Genomic DNA, 17868 nt, shown 5'->3' with positions numbered 1-17868 from the left:
AAACTCCCCGTGGCATAAACAGAATTTATAATGAGCATCTGCAAGATACAAGAGCATTCATATGAAATGCAGCTGCTAAGATGATCTTCCTTGTCCATCCTTCAGCCACATCAACACACCTCCACTCCTCAGACCCTGCTATCTGAATCCCACCACAGATTCCTCCCATTTCAGTACATCAATGTGAAGCTTTTGTCCTTCCCGTTGTTGACGTCACTAGGCATCACCCTAGGTAACTCGGGAGGGTGGAAGGCCACTAAGTGTCAATGAAGCCTTCCTGCACTAGGCCTAAGTGAACCAAACTCTATCCTTCCATGTTTAAACTCTAATCAACCTCAAAAGCCAGGTGCAATTGGAATATGTAAGCAACCAGTTATCTGTGTGCAACCCCCTGCTCAAGCGGTAATAATGAGGCCTGTATGTTTCTGGCTGAAGGGAAAAAGGACAAGATAACGGTTTAAAGAAGTTACTAACAAGCTAGGCTTATAGATGCCAAGAATGACTTAACTGCTTAAATGTAATCGTTATTTGCTTAGTAATTGTTACCAGGGAAGGGAGGGGTAGAAGGGGAGGAAGGGAGGGGAAAGAGGGGGGTGAGGCTTAACTGCAAAATGTATAAAAGAAGAAAAACTGTTTCTGTTAGTGTGCTTGATCTGAGACGTGCCTGTCTCCTAGCACCGCTTTGGGATCCCAAATAAACTTTCTTTGCTTCTCCCCCTGGTGTGTTTATTGGCGCGAAGCACACCGGGCAACGAACCCCGCTGTTGCTGTCCTCGGGCACTCTGTGCTGGCAAAAGTTTTGGCGCCCAACGTGGGGCTCGAGGCTGAAATTTAGCCTTGCCCAGACCCCTCTCGGAGGTCGACAGATTGCGGCGATGCCCGACGCCCAGCGCGCACCGGTGACTTTACCGGGGATCTCGGTGAAGACGTGGTTTGGTTGACCCCAGAGGGCACAACGGTGCAACGCGCTCGAGTAGTGGAGAAGCAGCTGCGGGCGATGGTGGGGAACCGGTCCCGTGGATAAGGTAGGAACAGTCCAGGGGGACTTTATCTGTCTTGACCTGGGGACACCCAGTGTCTCATTACGGGGCAGGGACAGAGTACTGCAGGCAGGGCAAGGTGTACACCCTTGGAACGCATTCTGATGAACTGGAAAGTGTTTGGATCGGATCCGCTGATTAAAAGTAAACTGAAAAGGTTCTGTACAGTAGACTGGCCTCAATATCAGCTAGAGGACCAGGAAAGGTGGCCACCGGAAGGATCACTTAATTATAATACGATCCTTCAATTACTTCTGTTTTGTCAGCAAACGGGTAAATGGAATGAACATATGTATGTACAGTTGTTTATGTTGCTAAGAGATAGGTCAGATATTTTGCAAAAGTGTAATTGGACTCCGACAGGTTCGGTAGTAGCTACTGTTAGTCCCCAGAACCCCCCCACAGCTGTAATGGCAGGTCCGGTGTCCCCTTCAGCTATCACACCCCCACCATATAAAGGTGTCTCAGGTCCCAGAAATCGCCCCCTCGGTGGAATTTTATCCATTGATCACTGAGACCGTGGTGTCCAGACATGGCTCAGATAGGAATCAGGCCACTACTATGCAGGTTTACACCCATGTGCCTTTTAACCCGGTGGACCTAGCAGCCTTTAAGGCACAGGCAGGGGAATTCTCTACGAACCCAAGCAAGTTTATCTCGGTCTTTGAAGGGTGCCTGGCTAGCTGTAACCCTGACTGGGATGATTGTAATGTCCTTATGCGGACCCTGCTGTCTGAGGTGGAGCGTAATCAGGTTGTGTCTAAAGAAAAGGAAAAGAGGCAAGCGAAAATGATGGTTGCAGCAGTACAGGCCGGTGGCAGGGGAAGATTTCAGGAAGGTGGAAGGGGCCGGGGAATGAGAGGACGTGGGCGTGGGCACCCTGGCTCACAGGAAAGGTGTCTGGGTCGCAACCAGTGTGCCATATGCCAGAAGGAGGAACATTGAAAAAATGAGTGCCCCGAAAGGGAAGGTACCCCTATGATTGCAGCGGAGGATCAAGAATAGGGGTGTCAGGGGAGATGGACTATCCTGCCCCTGGAACCCCGAGTAAACATGAGGGTGGGAGATTCGGACATAGACTTTTTAATAGACTCTGGAGCTGCACGAACCGCCGTAAACCAACACCTGCAGCTGCCTGTGTCAGAGTCCCTCACTGTGGTGGGTCCCACAGGGAAAGGAACCAAGTGCCCAGTATATGCCCCAGCGGAATGTGCTTTGGGAAACAGAACTCTATCTCACAAACTGGTTTACCTCCCTGATTGTCCAACGCCTCTACTGGGACGGGACCTGCTTTGTCGCTTAGGAGCCACCCTGCATTTCACCCAAGATGAAATAACCCTCACCTTACCCCCAGAGAATGCCTGGATAATGACCCTTGCAATTGAGCCCTCAGCCTTGCAAGCCCCAGAGTGGAGCCAGTGGGAAGACAAAAGGAGGGTTAAAAAGCAGCTTTGCTGGACAGTGTTGGCCCAGGGATTTAAAAATTCCCCCACTCTGTTCGGCCAGGCTCTGGCCAGAGACTTGGAGGAGTGGGACAATGAGGACAGGGTCCTCCTCCTGCAATATGTGGATGACTTGTTAATTGCCGCTGTGGGTCTCACTCCTTGCCTTAAAGCCACTGTGAGCTTCCTGAACTTTGTTGGACTCCTCAAAAGTGAGTGTGCTCGTCCTGGTTTGTTGCTCCAAAGCTCTGTATAGAAGTTATTTTACTGGAAGGGTGTATAATGGCAATGAGTATGTGTTCATTGTTGGGAAAAGGTGTTTGAGTGAAGAGTGGAAGTTTCCTCTGTAAGTTAAAAGAAGCCAAGAAGGAGAGCAGGAAAAAGAACAGAACGAGTTACCTGAGGAAAAAAAATATAGCTAGCAAGCTCAGTCCAAAGATAAGATGCTGGCCCCATCCAAGGGCATTGTTCACAGCAAAGACTTGGCTGACAACCAAGAAAAGGGGGGCCTGAATGTGCCCAAGCAACTATGAAATCTCCAAAACACTGCCAGGCATTAATGAAATGTGTTAGGTTTCTTTTCTCAGAGATAAAAGAAGTGCTACCCAAAGACCCGAGCAGCCCTGCCATTCATTGAAACAAGGAGACTGAGTCTACGTAAAGTCCATCAACGAAAAACTGCTTTGGCTCCACACTGGAAAGGCCCTTTCCAAGTCCTGTTAACCACCAACACCGCTGTGAAGTGCCAAGGACTGCCCACCTAGACCCAGGCTTCTCACTGTAAAAAGACACCTCCACCTCAGAAGGACTCTCCGACTGATAATAAGCCTATTTAAAGACAGGGTGATGTGCTAGTAACCTCTCCCCTGTATGATGCTGAACCACACTGTTTCAGGAAAAGAGAAAAAGGAACACTTGCTTCATTGAAACCACAAAGTCCAGGAATTCCTGACTACAAAAGACATTAAGAACTGACCCTGGTGAAGAAACAAAGAATCATACGCTGGCAGGGAGGCTCTTACCCAGCTTATGAATAAATATTTTCTAACCCCTGGACTTAGACCCCTGGCCTCCCAGGTGCAGGCTGAATGTCTAGTCTGCCAAAAGAACAACCCTCGACCAGGAGTGTCAGTGCCACCAGCCACTCTGGAACCTACCCCAGGCCCAGGGCTAGTTTGGCAAATAGACTTTACTGAGTTCCCCCGGACCCAAGGATTCAAATACCTTTTCGTCTTGGTGGATCGATTCAGCAGATGGCCTGAAGCCTTCCCATGCCATAACAACACTGCCAAAACGGTGGCTCTGAAATTTGTCAAGGAGATCATTCCCCGCTTCGGACTCCCCCAGTGGATGGAATCTAACAATGGAACACACTTCACATCCCAAGTCGTTCAAAAAAATATTGGATGCCCTGCAGATCCCCTGGAAGCTCCACACTCCATGGCGACCGCAGGCCAGTGGAGTAGTGGAACGCACAAATCAGACACTTAAGCGGCACCTCTCAAAGGTCTGCCAAGAGGCTTCCCTTAAGTGGCCTGATGCCTTACCCCTTGTTTTGCTCCGCATTCGCGCTCTCCCAAAGGGCAGGTTAGGGCTCAGTCCCTTCAAGATTATGTTTGGAAGGGCATGGCTTATGAACGGTACACCGGTTCTGGCAGGGGAGTGGGAAATGGGGTGTGGCTTTTTATCTCAGTACATGTGCTCTCTGTCTGCTGTTCTTTGTTCTCTCCACAGGTATACCAGAGATTTGCAGCCTCTCCCGCTGGATGCCCCTGTCCACTCCTTGCAGCCAGGCGATTCCGTTCTCGTTCGGACCTGGAAGGACGAGCCTCTACAAGAAAAGTGGAAGGGACTCCACACCGTCCTGCTGGTCTCCCACACAGCACCAAAGGTCGAAGGACACAAGAACTGGATTCATCACTCCCGTCTGAAGGCAGTGCCCGCTCCTGAACGGTGGACCGTCCAGCCTACGGAAAAGGACTACCAGCGACGACCTGGGACTTAAACTGTTATTCAAAAAAACAATAAGATCTGCTGGGAATGCCCTGTGGTCTCTTTGGACAGTCGCAGCGCACTCCCCATGAGAACTCTGAGCGTTGGTTGTGTTTATTTTCACAGGGCCAGCCTAACCTGGTGGTCTGGTCCCTTTTGCTTTTAGTCTGCCTGCTATTGGTAATTGTTATTTTGTGGGTATTTGGGGAATTGTAATTGTTAGGCCTTAGGGTCACCTGCCCAGCATGAGTTCAGGTCCAGGGTCTGCCACAATGGTACTCTTTGCCATAGGGACACTCCTCTCATTACCTCCCGTTTCCCCCTAGGCACATGTGGGATGGAAAGGGATCCCTACTAACTTGGAAACAAACACATATGAGTCCTTGAAGGTTTGCTTTGCCCAAGAGTTTAACCTCTCTAACTGCTGGGTATGCTCCCAAGTCCCGCACCACGCAGCAGGGTTACCCTGGAGGGTGGTCCCACAAAATCGGTCAGATATCTGTTGGGGATGGTTCAGTAGGGGAAGAAATACCTCGGGTACCCCCTTGTCACAAAACTGTACCATTGAATCCCAGTATGCATTAAGGGACAACCCCTGGCTGCCCCAGGCAGCGTAAATCTTTGTATGCCACCTCAGAACCCATTAAGGAAGGAGACAGGTTGGGTATAATCCTCCTCCCATCCTATGGGGTGGAACGGCTAACCCAATTTTATCGCAGGCTCTCTGTGTTTCTCACCAAGTTCGCCAATTAAACCTTGGCCATAGAGAAGAGCCTTAACGCAAAGCTATACCAGCTCCGGTTGCTGTCCCTGCAAAACAGACAGACCTTAGATTATGTTTTAGCCTCCTAGGGCGGGGTGTGTGCCCTTATTGGGAATGAATGTTGTACTTATGTCCTGGAAAATTCACAGGACATTAACAAGCACGTCCTGTCAGCCAAACAGGCTTTTGAGCAGTGGGAGGCCCAGGAAAGGGAACCCACAGGTTTCGATTCCCTTTGGAGTTGGTTGCCCGACCTGGGAGGACTGGGGGGTGGCTTTGTCCGTCTCCTCCTCACAGGTGTGGTACTGTGCTTGGTCACCCTTCTCCTGATTGCTTGTTTTAAATTGCTCCTCCGTAAGCTTTGTGCCCCCCGTTCCCCAGAAATCCCGGCATACCCTCTCATTGAAAACCCCAGCTTCATAGCACTTGTCCACAGAATATGAGAAAACTCAGCCAAAAGCTTGTTGAGTATTCTCAAAGGAGGGAGTTGTTGACGTCACTAGGCATCACCCTAGGTAACTCGGGAGGGTGGAAGGCCACTAAGTGTCAATGAAGCCTTCCTGCACTAGGCCTAAGTGAACCAAACTCTATCCTTCCATGTTTAAACCCTAATCAACCTCAAAAGCCAGGTGCAATTGGAATATGTAAGCAACCAGTTATCTGTGTGCACCCCCCTGCTCAAGTGGTAATAATGAGGCCTGCATGTTTCTGGCTGAAGTGAAAAAGGACAAGATAACGGTTTAAAGAAGTTACTAACAAGCTAGGCTTATAGATGCCAAGAATGACTTAACTGCTTAAATGTAATCGTTATTTGCTTAGTAATTGTTACCAGGGAAGGGAGGGGTAGAAGGGGAGGAAGGGAGGGGAAAGGGGGGGGGGAGGCTTAACTGCAAAATGTATAAAAGAAGAAAAACTGTTTCTGTTAGTGTGCTTGATCTGAGACGTGCCTGTCTCCTAGCACCACTTTGGGATCCCAAATAAACTTTGTTTGCTTCTCCCCCTGGTGTGTTTATTGGCGCGAAGCACACCGCGCAACGAACCCCGCTGTTGCTGTCCTCGGGCACTTTGTGCTGGCAACACCGTCACAAATCCGCCCCCTCCCCACCTGTCTGCTCTTGATTTTTACTGCATCACTCCTGCCTCCTCTGCTCTGTCAATGACGCCAGCTTCTCTAGTGCTGCCCCATTTATGCACAGGATGTCCTCCAAGGACTGATCCATACGGCTATCACGCTCACCTCAAGACCCATCTCTGCTTATAATAGTTCAGCCAGTTGCTGATGGCTTGAGGAGTACATGGGGTGGCTGGTAGTTGCTTTATCTACTGATAATTATTTTACAACTTTGTAAATGTCACTTGTCTTCTCAGATGGTAAGTATCTCATGTCAGGGACCATGTCTTTGGATGTACACGTGCAGCACCTAACACAATGTGGCCACAATCCCGGCTGGTGCCTCTGAGCCCTACCACAATACAAATACACAGCAATCTCACTCAAGCCCTGAACCAGCTCGCCTCTGCTTCTAAATAACTGCTGCTTTACCTGCTCACACTGCAAAGTGCTCCAGGTAAACAGAAAAAAATAAGTGGAAAATTTCTCTTGCCAAATCCTTTAATATCTCAGAGCATCGGAAATTCCTGGGGAAAGAATGCAGGGTGACTGGGTGGCTGATTGCCTCACGATGCCATCTAACCAAGCTTTTAGCCTCAATATTACCGTGCAGGCCGTTCTATAAATGTTTTGATTGACACTATTTCTTGAGTAAATAAAAAACCCTCACAAGAAACGTGCAAACCTTGTGGTCTGTTCCGAAAGAATTTCTCTTTGATTATCCCATTTCTAATGTTTGTCCTGTCACCTGGCTGGGGTGTAACTTTCACCGAGATTGGGAGACCCTGAATCAGGAAGCCTTGCAACCCTCCTTCCACTTGCCATGGAGTGGAGAATTTTGGAGGGTAGGTCCATGAACGTCTATTAAGCCAAGATGATCAGAGATGCAAACTCATGCTCTGGATGTCCCTAAACCTCTGACTGCCAGAAGCTGGGATTGGACGACAGGGGATGGATTACCTGATAATTGTCCTGTTTGGTTCATTGCCTCTGAAGCATCTGGCTCCAGTCACTGTCAGAAGACAGGATACAGGGCTAAATTGACCATTGGTCTGACTCAGTATGGCCGTTCTTATGAGAATTAAGCTCTGTATCTCTTAGATTATGCAATCTTTACTCATTACAAGTGAATCATTTAGACTGTTTTTAATTTATAATAATTTATTTATAATGCTGGTAGACCTGTAGATCTCAAAGTGATTTACAAAGGACGTCAGTATCGTTTCCCCCATTTTACAGATGGGAAGATGAGGCACAGGATGAAATGATTTCTTAAGGTCACCCAGCAGGCCACTGGCAGAACCAGAAATAGACCCCATGCCTCCCAAGCCCCAGTCCAGTGCTCTATCCACTAGGCCACCCCGCCTGCCTACACCTTTTAGAGCAGGGATTGTCTTCCACTGGTGTTTGTACAATTACCAGCAGAATAGGGCCTCAGTTCTGACTGGAGCCTTTCAGTGTTGCCTTAGGGAAAACAATGAATAATCCTCCTTCCTCAACAGACAGACCCTCCAGTGGCATAATCCACCGCACAGCACTTAGTGACTCACCACTGCCACTTCCTGCAGCACCCAGGTGCTCCTTTGAAGTCTCCCACTCAAATGCTGAGTCATCCTGACCCTGGTTTACTTTGCACTTCCAAAGAAGATAAAAGCACAAGGTGATTAGGGCTATCGACAGTTGGTGCATTTCAGTTACTATGCATCACTTATGCTTCAAATCCTACAGATCAATCTCAGCACAATTATCCCTGGCATGTTTTTATTTCTGGTAGTCGTGAACACGTAACAATCAGCGTGCAAGTATCAAGTAATGGAACCTGCACAATCCCAGTGTCACAGCTATTTATTAACATTGTAACGAACCAGCCAGAATGTAGGTGAACTGCTGCTGTCAAATGCATAGACTCCAAATTGCTTGAGTGCATGTCTGAAGCCCTGTACTGCTGACAACAAAATGAGCCTTTTCCACAACTCAGGTGGTAGATGCCTGTGATCATGGACTAGAAGGATACAAGTTATATGCCCAGTGGCACCATGAAGTTCCAAGTGGCCATACCATACACAATGACAGCCATGAAGTCGCTAAGTTGCAACAGATTTGCTATAAAGTCATTAAGATAAACAAAAAATCACAGTCCTGTTTGACATTTGTATTGAGAATCTAACAAGAGAATACAGGACCTACCAGACTGGATCAAACTAACACTCCATCTATTATTATTATACACTATTTGTATTATCATAGTTTCCAGGGACCCTAGTCCTGGACCAGGACCCCACTGTGCCAGGTACTGTACAAACAGAACAAAAAGACAGGCCCTGGCCCAAAGAGCCAAGTATCCTGTGTCACTGATCGTGATCAGTACCAGCTACTTTTGCTGCAAAAAACCTTTCAGAGGACAATTATGGAGTAACTTGCTGAGAAAAAGTTTCTTTCTGACCCCAAGCACTTAGTAGTTGGCTTATAACTTGAAGCGTGAGGGTTTCTTTCTTTTACATTTTTTAATGTATCTGATGCAACTGTGGACGAGCACTTCCGGGTTCGACTTATCGCGTCCAGACAAGATGCGATAAGTCGAACCCAGAAGTTCGATCGCTCGCCGCCAAACTACCGGGTAAGTGTAGACCTATCCTTAGAGGTGTACTTGAAATGGTGCTGATGTCCTTTCCCTATGCATGAGGCAGATGAGCAGCAGCTCTGCGCTGTGTGGGAAGTCAGAGCAGAGCGCTCCCTCCGGATGGATTGGAAGTACTGATGTCTTAATAGGGATAAGAATGGTAAGAGAACTAAATCGGAGCTGCCCTTCCCTAACTGAAATGTACATCATAATCTTGGCAGAACGTAATGAAGGAAAGGAGAGATTTGCCAAGTTGCCTGCTTTGCCTGAAAGCTCACTGTTCCTTCGAGGACTTGGGAGATCAGTTCTCTATTTCTTTTTCCTTCTCTGCTAAGTCCAGAAAGGAATGTATCAGTGAGGAAATTTCATGAGAGAGAAGCATGGACTGAGCATAGCATTGGAAGCCAGATTGTAAAACCATTGGGGGCAGGGATTGTTTTTTGTTTTGTCTGTACAACACCTAGCACAATGGGGACCTGGCCCACGACTGGGGCCCCTAGCTGTTGCGGCAACACAAATAATAAACTCCTACCTTCTGATCCAAGCTCTATCACATCTTCCCCCTGTGGGCTTGAGAAATCTCTCTGCCCACGAAAGCTTATGCCCAAATAAATTTGTTAGTCTCTAAGGTGCCACAGGGACTCCTCGTTGTTTTTGCTGATACAGACTAACACGCCTACAACTCTGAAACCTCTCTGCCTCAGTTTCTCCTTTTGTAAATTGCTAGTAGCATCTACCGAACTCACAGAGATGTCCTGGGGATGGATTGATTATTTTTGTAAGGCACTTTGAAGATGTCTAGCTTCACGGAGTGGGAAGAGAGGAATTCCAAAAGAATGGTAACTATGGAAGAATTGCTGTACCAGATCATTCAGAGGACTTTGCTATAATCCTTGGTGTTGGACAGTTATGAACTAAAGAGAAGACTGAGAGGGGACGTGATAGCAGTTTTCAGGTATCTAAAAGGGTGTCATAAGGAGGAGGGAGAAAACTTGTTCACCTCAGCCTCTAAGGATAGAACAAGAAGCAATGGGCTTAAACTGCAGCAAGGGAGGTCTAGGTTGGACATTAGGAAAAAGTTCCTAACTGTCAGGGTGGTTAAACACTGGAATAAATTGCCTAGGGAGGTTGTAGAATCTCCATCTCTGGAGATATTTAAGAGTAGGTTAGCTAAATGTCTATCAGGGATGGTCTAGACAGTATTTGGTCCTGCCATGCGGGCAGGGGACTGGACTCGATGACCTCTCGAGGTCCCTTCCAGTCCTAGAATCTATGAATCTATGGACATTGTTATCCATAAAAATGTCTAAACTTTTTTCAGTTCTGATAAGCACCTGTCCGCAGTAACTTCTTGTGGCAGTGAGTTCCACAATTAATCTTTTGTACTAAGCACAAGTCACTTCCTTATGTCAGTTTCAAATTTGTTGCCTCTGTGACCCAAAGACCGCTTGATGCCAATTGGCAGAGGGCACAGAGATACAGAGCTCCCCTGGGTTTAACCAACAGAATGTCATGTAAGGTCTCTTATGAACATCTGCCCCCCATTGGTGATCATAATCATTGTGAGATATATATATGGAAAATATGTGAGGAACTATGTATATATGCTGAAAATTATATTATCTAGGCCTTGCAGTTAAAGGTAGGTCACTTAAAGGTATTATGCATCTTACAAAAGAAGACAATTAGTATACGGCTAATAATGAAGAGCTGGTGAGACGTCAGAAGCAAATTAACAGGAAGAGGTAAACAGCAGGAGGAGGTGGGAATCCTGTTTAGAGGTGAAGATCAAAGGTCTGGTCTGGCATATCTGGGCGTGTAGAGGGATGCTCTGGCCTGCTTCAATCTGTGAAGACAAGCGTCCAGCAGGTTTGATCTTACAAAAAGGGGCTCTTAGCCATCTTGGTTGAAAATGCTGGGGAAAGGACTTCGGGAATATCTTGTGAGTTAAGTTTAGGCTCTAGAAAGTATGTTACGATTTTGTTTTCTATGTAACTATTTGTTTCCAATATTCTTACTATCAGCTGAATCTCTGTTCTTCGATAATAAACATATTCTTGTTGTCACTATAATGTATCTAAGAGCTGTGTATTATGAGGCATGGTGATCACGAGTTACAATAATAAACTGGCGGTTACTATTCCTTGGGGAGTAGTCATTCTGTGACTTTTCTGCGGAACAGGGGCTGGGTGCCCCAGAGGGATGGCTCAGGACTTGTGCTGGTCACTGGCCCGTATAGAGAGAGCGAGGCCTGCACAGGCCTGGAGGCCAATTCTTGTGCTGCCAGATCACAGAATCATAGAATATTAGGGTTGGAAGAGACCTCAGGAGGTCATCTAGTCCAGATGCTGGTGGAGTCAGGGAGCTGCTCCTCAGCAGGCACAGAGGAGCAGGTGGTAGTGAGGTGCCTCACAGTCCCGTGTACCCCTGAGAAGCATCAGTCTCCTAATTTCATTGCATGCCCCCTTATTCTAAATACTGTTGCGTTTATACCGCAACTAGCACAGTAGGACTGGGTCTAGTCAAGGCACTACAAATACAAATGAACAGTAACAATGAGGATGCTCCCAATTTACCTTCGCTAAACTGTGTACTATCTTAAATACATTTGTCATCCCACCTCTCGTTCATCTCCTCTCCGAATGACACAGCATTCGTCTTTTCAATCTCTCCTAATACAGACATCCACAAAGGGTCCAAACGTGAAGACGCTAATGCCATGAGACAACCCCAGCCTCCGCCTGCCCTGCTGTCCCCCAGCTCTTGTTCTATATCCTGGTTCTCCTATACACTTTTTCAGTGTTTTTTTTTCTGCGGAGAGGCGCCTCCTTGTCTTTCTTCCAAGGTCCTTTGCAACATTTATGTTCTATTTCCATTCCAGTCATTGTCTGAGTTGTGCTGGGTTTGGTTTTTTTTTTTGCTCCCAATGTGTCACTCTACATTACTCAATATCAGATTTATTTAAACTTGTCAATGCTGTTGCTTAGCAGATCTGAATATGCTTTAGAATTGAAGCTCACTGTCAGAACCACACATCCCTTTTCCCATCCCTCCCCAGCAAGTTTGTATCATCAGCAAGTTTACTGAAGAAAAACCAACAACCCCTCCCTTTCTGCCAGTGGGTCTGCCTGGAAAATGCTCACTAGAGGTTTCAAAGAATCACCTAGGTGCAAGGCGAGCAGGAAAGCTGCCAAAAGCCCACCTAATTTTGCTATTCGATGTGGAAGCAATCTTGGAGATGATTAGTCTTCCATTTTCTACCCTGTACCTCAGAGCTTAAATAAGAGTCCATCAAGTAAAATCACCACCAAGGGCTTTGTAAGAGCCCTAATACAGAGCGAATATCAGCCGGCTCGGAGCAGCAAGCTAATTTTATATAATGGCCTTCAAACTAGACACAAAAGACGCTACCATTCTGAAACAAACAGCCAGGTGACAGGATGTTCTAGCCTTTGAAATCAGACTTGTGCTGGGGGAGGAGTGAAGGGATGGGAGAGAGACAACGTGCTAACTAAAATCACATGTGCAATGTTTGCTGGTTGGGCTTTTAAAATCGGAGCCAGCTGTAGGGTATCCTGCGTGGCAGGTCTCCTGCTGCTCCCCTTGACATTCCGCTAGCAATTATTTGTATTGCGGTACTGCCTAGTGGCTTCAGCTGAGATCAGTGAGACACCGTACACAAGAATCCTTCTCCCAGAGATCTTACCATCTAAATAGATAAAACAGGAAGTGAGAAGCAACAGAGGGTCCTGTGGCACCTTTGAGACTAACAGAAGTACTGGGAGCATAAGCTTTCGTGGGTAAGAACCTCACTTCTTCAGATGCAAGTGAAGAGAGAGTTTGCTGAGCCATGGAATCCAAGGTCACACAAGGAGTCTGTGGCAGAACCAGGAGCAGAACCAAGATCTCCTGAGTTTCAGACCAGTGCCTTCATCTCGATGGGCTTGTGTTCCAGCAGTCAGCTCAAAGTATAATGCACTTATTGCCCCTAACCCAGCGCTCATCCACACACAATCTCTACCTCGTTTTAAGAGGTGCTTCAAAACTGACCCGTCAGGGGGTATGGGTTGAAGCTGCAATGTTGCTGACGCTCAAGGTAGTGATGCATGCGGACACAGCTACAGGCTACGGCTCCAGTTAGCACAACTCACCAGCTGCTAACCCAATCACTCTGTATTGCCTGAGGGTTTTTTCACAGCATATGTCTACACTGAAACTGAAGGCGTGACTGCAGCACAGACAGACAATTGCCCTAGCTTTAATCTAGCTAGCACAGCTAAAAATAGCAGTGAAGACAGCATCACAGGCTTCATTGTGGGCTAGCAAAGTGAGTACATACCCAGGCTCCTGCGGGGACTTATGCAGCTTGTGCTGACACCCATAACACAGCATCTTTACTGCTGTTGTTAGCCATACTAGCTAGATTAAAGCCACAGCAGGTATGCCAGCCCGGGCAGCAATCATACCTTCGATTGCAATGCAGAGATACCCTCTTTGTGGCCACTGTCACTTGAGCTAGGCTCACTCAAGAGGAGCAACTCAAAAGGAGTAACTCAAGTTAACTGTAGCAGTGAAAACAAACCCTACGATCTGCACATCAAAACATGTGTGGGTGTGTGAGAGAGAAACTATCCAAGCGCTGATAAAAATCAATAGATCCTGTCATATAATTGCGGGCCAGTAACATGGCACAAGCTTTTTTGGCTTTCCAAAAATAATGAGAACTCTATATCAGTGGATCTCAAACTTTCCAGACCACTGTACCCCTTTCAGGAGTCTGATTTGTCTTGTATACCCCACTACTTGCTTACAAAATCAGATATAAAAATACAAAAAAAAGCGTCACAGTATGCTATTACTGAAAAATTGCTAATGTTCTCATTTTTACCATACAATTATAAAATAAATTGACTAGAATATAAATATTGTACTTGCATTTCAGTGTATAGTATATAGAGCAGTATAAATAAATCATTGTCTGTATGCAATTTTAGTTTTACTCCTGGTGGAATTCTGAGCAACTGCGCACACGCAGAATTACTGAGCCCCGCATATTTTAATTTTTTTGTGCAGGAAAAAAACTTCTGACGAAATGTTGCTGCAGTTCCACCTTTTGCCCACCAGAGGGTAGTCTGACGCAAGAACAGCAGCAGCTCCCAGCAGAAAATAACTTCTGTAGTTCTGACTTTGCCCACCAGAGAGCGCTGTGGTGCTAGAACAAAGCAGCAGCTCCCCGCCAGCGGGGGAAGAGAGAGAGAGAGAGCCTGCAGTGCCTTCTTCACCACAGGCCAGGGCAGGAGACAGAGGCTATGGGGAGACAGATAGTGTGGGGTGCTGGGGGGGGATCAGATAGGGTCTCATAAGGGCTAGTGGGGGAGGACAGACTAGGGCAGGGGCTGAATGGGAGTGGAGGCACAGGGTCACATGGGGGAGGAAGGTGCAGAGACACATTGGGACAGGGGGAGGAGATCCAGGGGGAGGGGGACAGGAGGTGGCAGCACAGAGACACATGGGGACAGGGACACATAGGGACAAGGAAGTGGCTGGGTGGGGGCACAGAGACACATGGGGATGGAGGAGGAGGTGCAAGGACACAAAGATGTGGGGAGTGGGTGCCTGAGTGGGGGGGGGAAGGGACACATGGACAGGGGGTGCAAGGACACATGGGGGTGCAGGAACACATGGGGACAGGGGCAGACGTGCCTGACTGAATGGGAGAGGCTAGGGGTCAGCCAGAGTCTGCATGGGGGAAGCTCACTAACAATCCCTCCCCGCTCCCCCCACCCCAAAAAAACCCACACCTGTTCCATACTTTTCCCACCCATACTCAACAACCCTCCAAGTTCACATCCAGGCTCCTTCCCAGCAATTTACTTCCCTCTACCCCTGACTCCCCCGAGCCTTTGCACTGCTTCTGAGGGGTGCGGGAAATGGGGTTCTGTACTTTAGTTTAAATGAATTATTACTCAGAATTCTGTATTAATATGCCTAGTAAGGAATCTATTTGTCAAAAAACATTTCCTGAATCTTTTTTGTCATCTGTATTGTTACAGACATACTTGCTGACAGGTATTTTGATATAAATGATCAAAAATAATTGAAACTGGTGTGATTATATTATGTTATTTTGACAAATAAAATATGCAGAATTTTAAAATATTGTGTGCAGGATTTTTAATTTTTTGTTGCAGAATTCCCCCAGGAATATCGTTTGTACTGACTTCGCTAGTGCTTTTTATGTAGTCTGTTGTAAAATTAGGCAAATATTTAGATGAGTTGATGTACCCACTGGAAGACCTCTGCATACCCCCAGGGGCTGAGAACCACTGCTCTATATGGTGCTCAATGTCCAATTACTTCTGAAGGCCTAAAAATAACCCTTCCCGCTTACAGCAATGAAGAGAGCTGAGAAAAGTGAAAAATAAAACATCACTCGACACTTTGAAGACTAAATTAGATAAAACACTTTAAAAATGTAACATGGGCAACAATCCTGCCTTGGCCCCAGCACAGCAGGGTGGATGGTACCTAACAGATCTGCACCAGTTATGATCAAGTTTATTTCCACCGTCTGTGATTCAAAATATAAAGCAGAAAAGTTTTAACGAACACGAAAAATAAAATAAAACTTAGCATTTACATCGTATCCCACCTTCAAAGTGCTTTATAAGTGTAACTAATCAGTCCTCACTAACCCTGAAAGGAATGGAGGTAAGCACTAACTCAATTTTACAGAGGGGGAAACTGAGGCATGGGGTAAAGTGACTTACCCAAGGACACTGAAGAAGTCAGCGACAGCTCTTGGATTAGAACCCTGGCATTCCTGGCACGCAGTCCTGTGTGCAGTCATAGAACCAACTATCTTAAACAATTTTTTCACACTTGCAAGGCAATAAGTTTGATATGGAAGAGCGTAATGGCTACTAATAAAGAGCTATGATCCACCCAGAAGATGCAAAATTGGCAAATGTGAGAGACTATTCAGACCTAATAGGAAAATGCAGCTTTTCAAAATTCAAATGTATGTGTTTAGCAATGAGATACCTGGCACGAATATCTTCATTTAAACTTTTAACAGCCGCAGGTGCCTCTGAGTAATTGTACTGGCACTCTTAGCAAAGGCATGAAAGCCAATAGCCTACAGACAGCCAAGAACTCAAGATGAAGACAAGGTTATCAGCAGCACATCTCTGGGATTACCAATGACAACCTGTTCACTCTTGAGAATATTTTTACCTTTTAAGTAAAAATAAAGGAAGGAGGCTGCCAAGGCAATTTGAAAGACTGAACATACCTGACCCAACAACTTGGATATTATTTATGCTGACAGCGAGATCCTTGCACTATAGAATCACAAAGGAAGAGATGGAAGATCTGCCTCTAAGATTATTGGAAACTAGACTAGGAAAAGCATTAGAGATAATACATTAGTTAACAATTATACACATAGCCACCTGGAGAAGGGATGGACTAGACCAATACTGTCTCTCTTTTCCATATCTTACTTCAAGGATTCTATATAGGATAAAGTAATACTAATAATCTGCACTTACCTATAATTTTTCATGGAGGACTGCAAAGAGATTAACAGGTAGTAAGTTTACCTTGTTACACTGCTGAGATACATACATAAGTGTTATTAAAGAGTTCTATTACCAGGTTACGCCCCAGGTGAAGCAGTGGAGAAACCGGAAAATAAAACATGAGTTCTCATTCCCAATCCCATTCCCCTGCTCTAACCACTGGACTACAGCCCCTCACATGGTACAGCTGTTTGTGAACCATCTTCCTGGTTCAAGAAAGGGTTAGATGCTCTCTTTCAATGGATGAATATATTGTTGAATTTGTACTTCTTTAACTTGCTAACCCAACCCCCCCGAACACCTCCCCCACTCAGTTATTAGGTCACAAGACAACCAGGGAATTCAGCTATTACGCTTTCCAGTAACAATGGAAGTATTGAGCTTATACAAATTCAAAAGCTTCTCTCAGCTTCATTTTCTTGTAAATTTACTGTAACTTTTGTCTTCCCAAAATCAATACGAGACAAAAATCTATAGCTCCTAATACACACTCTGGAGAAGAGTTCAAAGCAGAGGGTGAGGTTTTCTTACTTGGTCTAGTCTTGTAATTGGCAAGACAGTCTCTCTCTCGTCCTGTTTTTGCAAGGGGCTCACAATCTAAAAGACATGCACAAATAAGAGTTGAGAGGTCCTTAGACTAAAGTGGGCTAGTATTTGTGGCCCTTGTGGAAGATGATTCTTTAAATGGGATTTTAACCTGGAAAAGCTGGAGATTGAAGCTCTGAGATGGGGAAGGGATGCATAGGGGCAAAACTTCTGGAGCTGAAAAACGGGACTAATACTTCCCTATCTCGTTCAGATGGTCAGCCTTAACCAGCAAGAACTGGATTTATATAGAGCCTCCCATCCAAGGCACTCAAAAGGACTTTCAAGATCACTTGAGTCTCACCCTGATTTACAGGAGGTTGCAGAAGACAATGTGTTTGGTGGCTTTGCTCCTTTCCCCAGCCATAGAATCATAGAAGATTAGGGTTGGAAGAGACCTCGGGAGGTCATCTAGTCCAACCCCCTGCTCAAAGCAGCACCAACCCCAACTAAATCAAATCATATACACCACTAATTTTATACAGTTAGTGGTCTCAGCTCCAGGCAGATAGATCCATGACTGGAGCGTCCTCGGTACTAAATTTAGCTCCTCATACATAGATACTTGTGTCATTTTATCCATTGCAAGTCTAAGCCACATACTTCGGTGTTTTGGTCCATTTTGCTGGCCTCTCCCAGCTTCTCAGCTAGTTGCCTTACTCCTCCACACAAGGGAGCTGAGCATGTTTCTTGTGCCTGTTCCTGCATGGCTGGAAGGGGGACAAGGAGGTG

At 46.2% G+C, this 17868-nt stretch overlaps 1 protein-coding gene and 1 long non-coding RNA gene across 7 annotated transcripts in view; one reads left to right on the top strand and one right to left on the bottom strand.

Moving 5' to 3' along the window:
• Nucleotides 1–17868, bottom strand: part of EXTL3 (exostosin like glycosyltransferase 3) — a 224717-nt gene that overhangs the window by 73879 nt on the left and 132970 nt on the right. The gene's annotated exons all lie outside the window — the stretch shown is intronic.
• On the top strand, nucleotides 595–7024 carry LOC135982615 (uncharacterized). Its single transcript, XR_010600044.1, has 2 exons — nucleotides 595–1025; nucleotides 4217–7024. It is a non-coding gene; the product is annotated as an uncharacterized LOC135982615 (long non-coding RNA).

Source organism: Chrysemys picta, chromosome 3, assembly GCF_011386835.1.
Source record: "Chrysemys picta bellii isolate R12L10 chromosome 3, ASM1138683v2, whole genome shotgun sequence".
Lineage (NCBI taxonomy): Eukaryota > Metazoa > Chordata > Testudines > Emydidae > Chrysemys > Chrysemys picta.
Note: the sequence above shows the minus strand (reverse complement) of the source record. Positions and strands in the feature narration are given on the sequence as shown.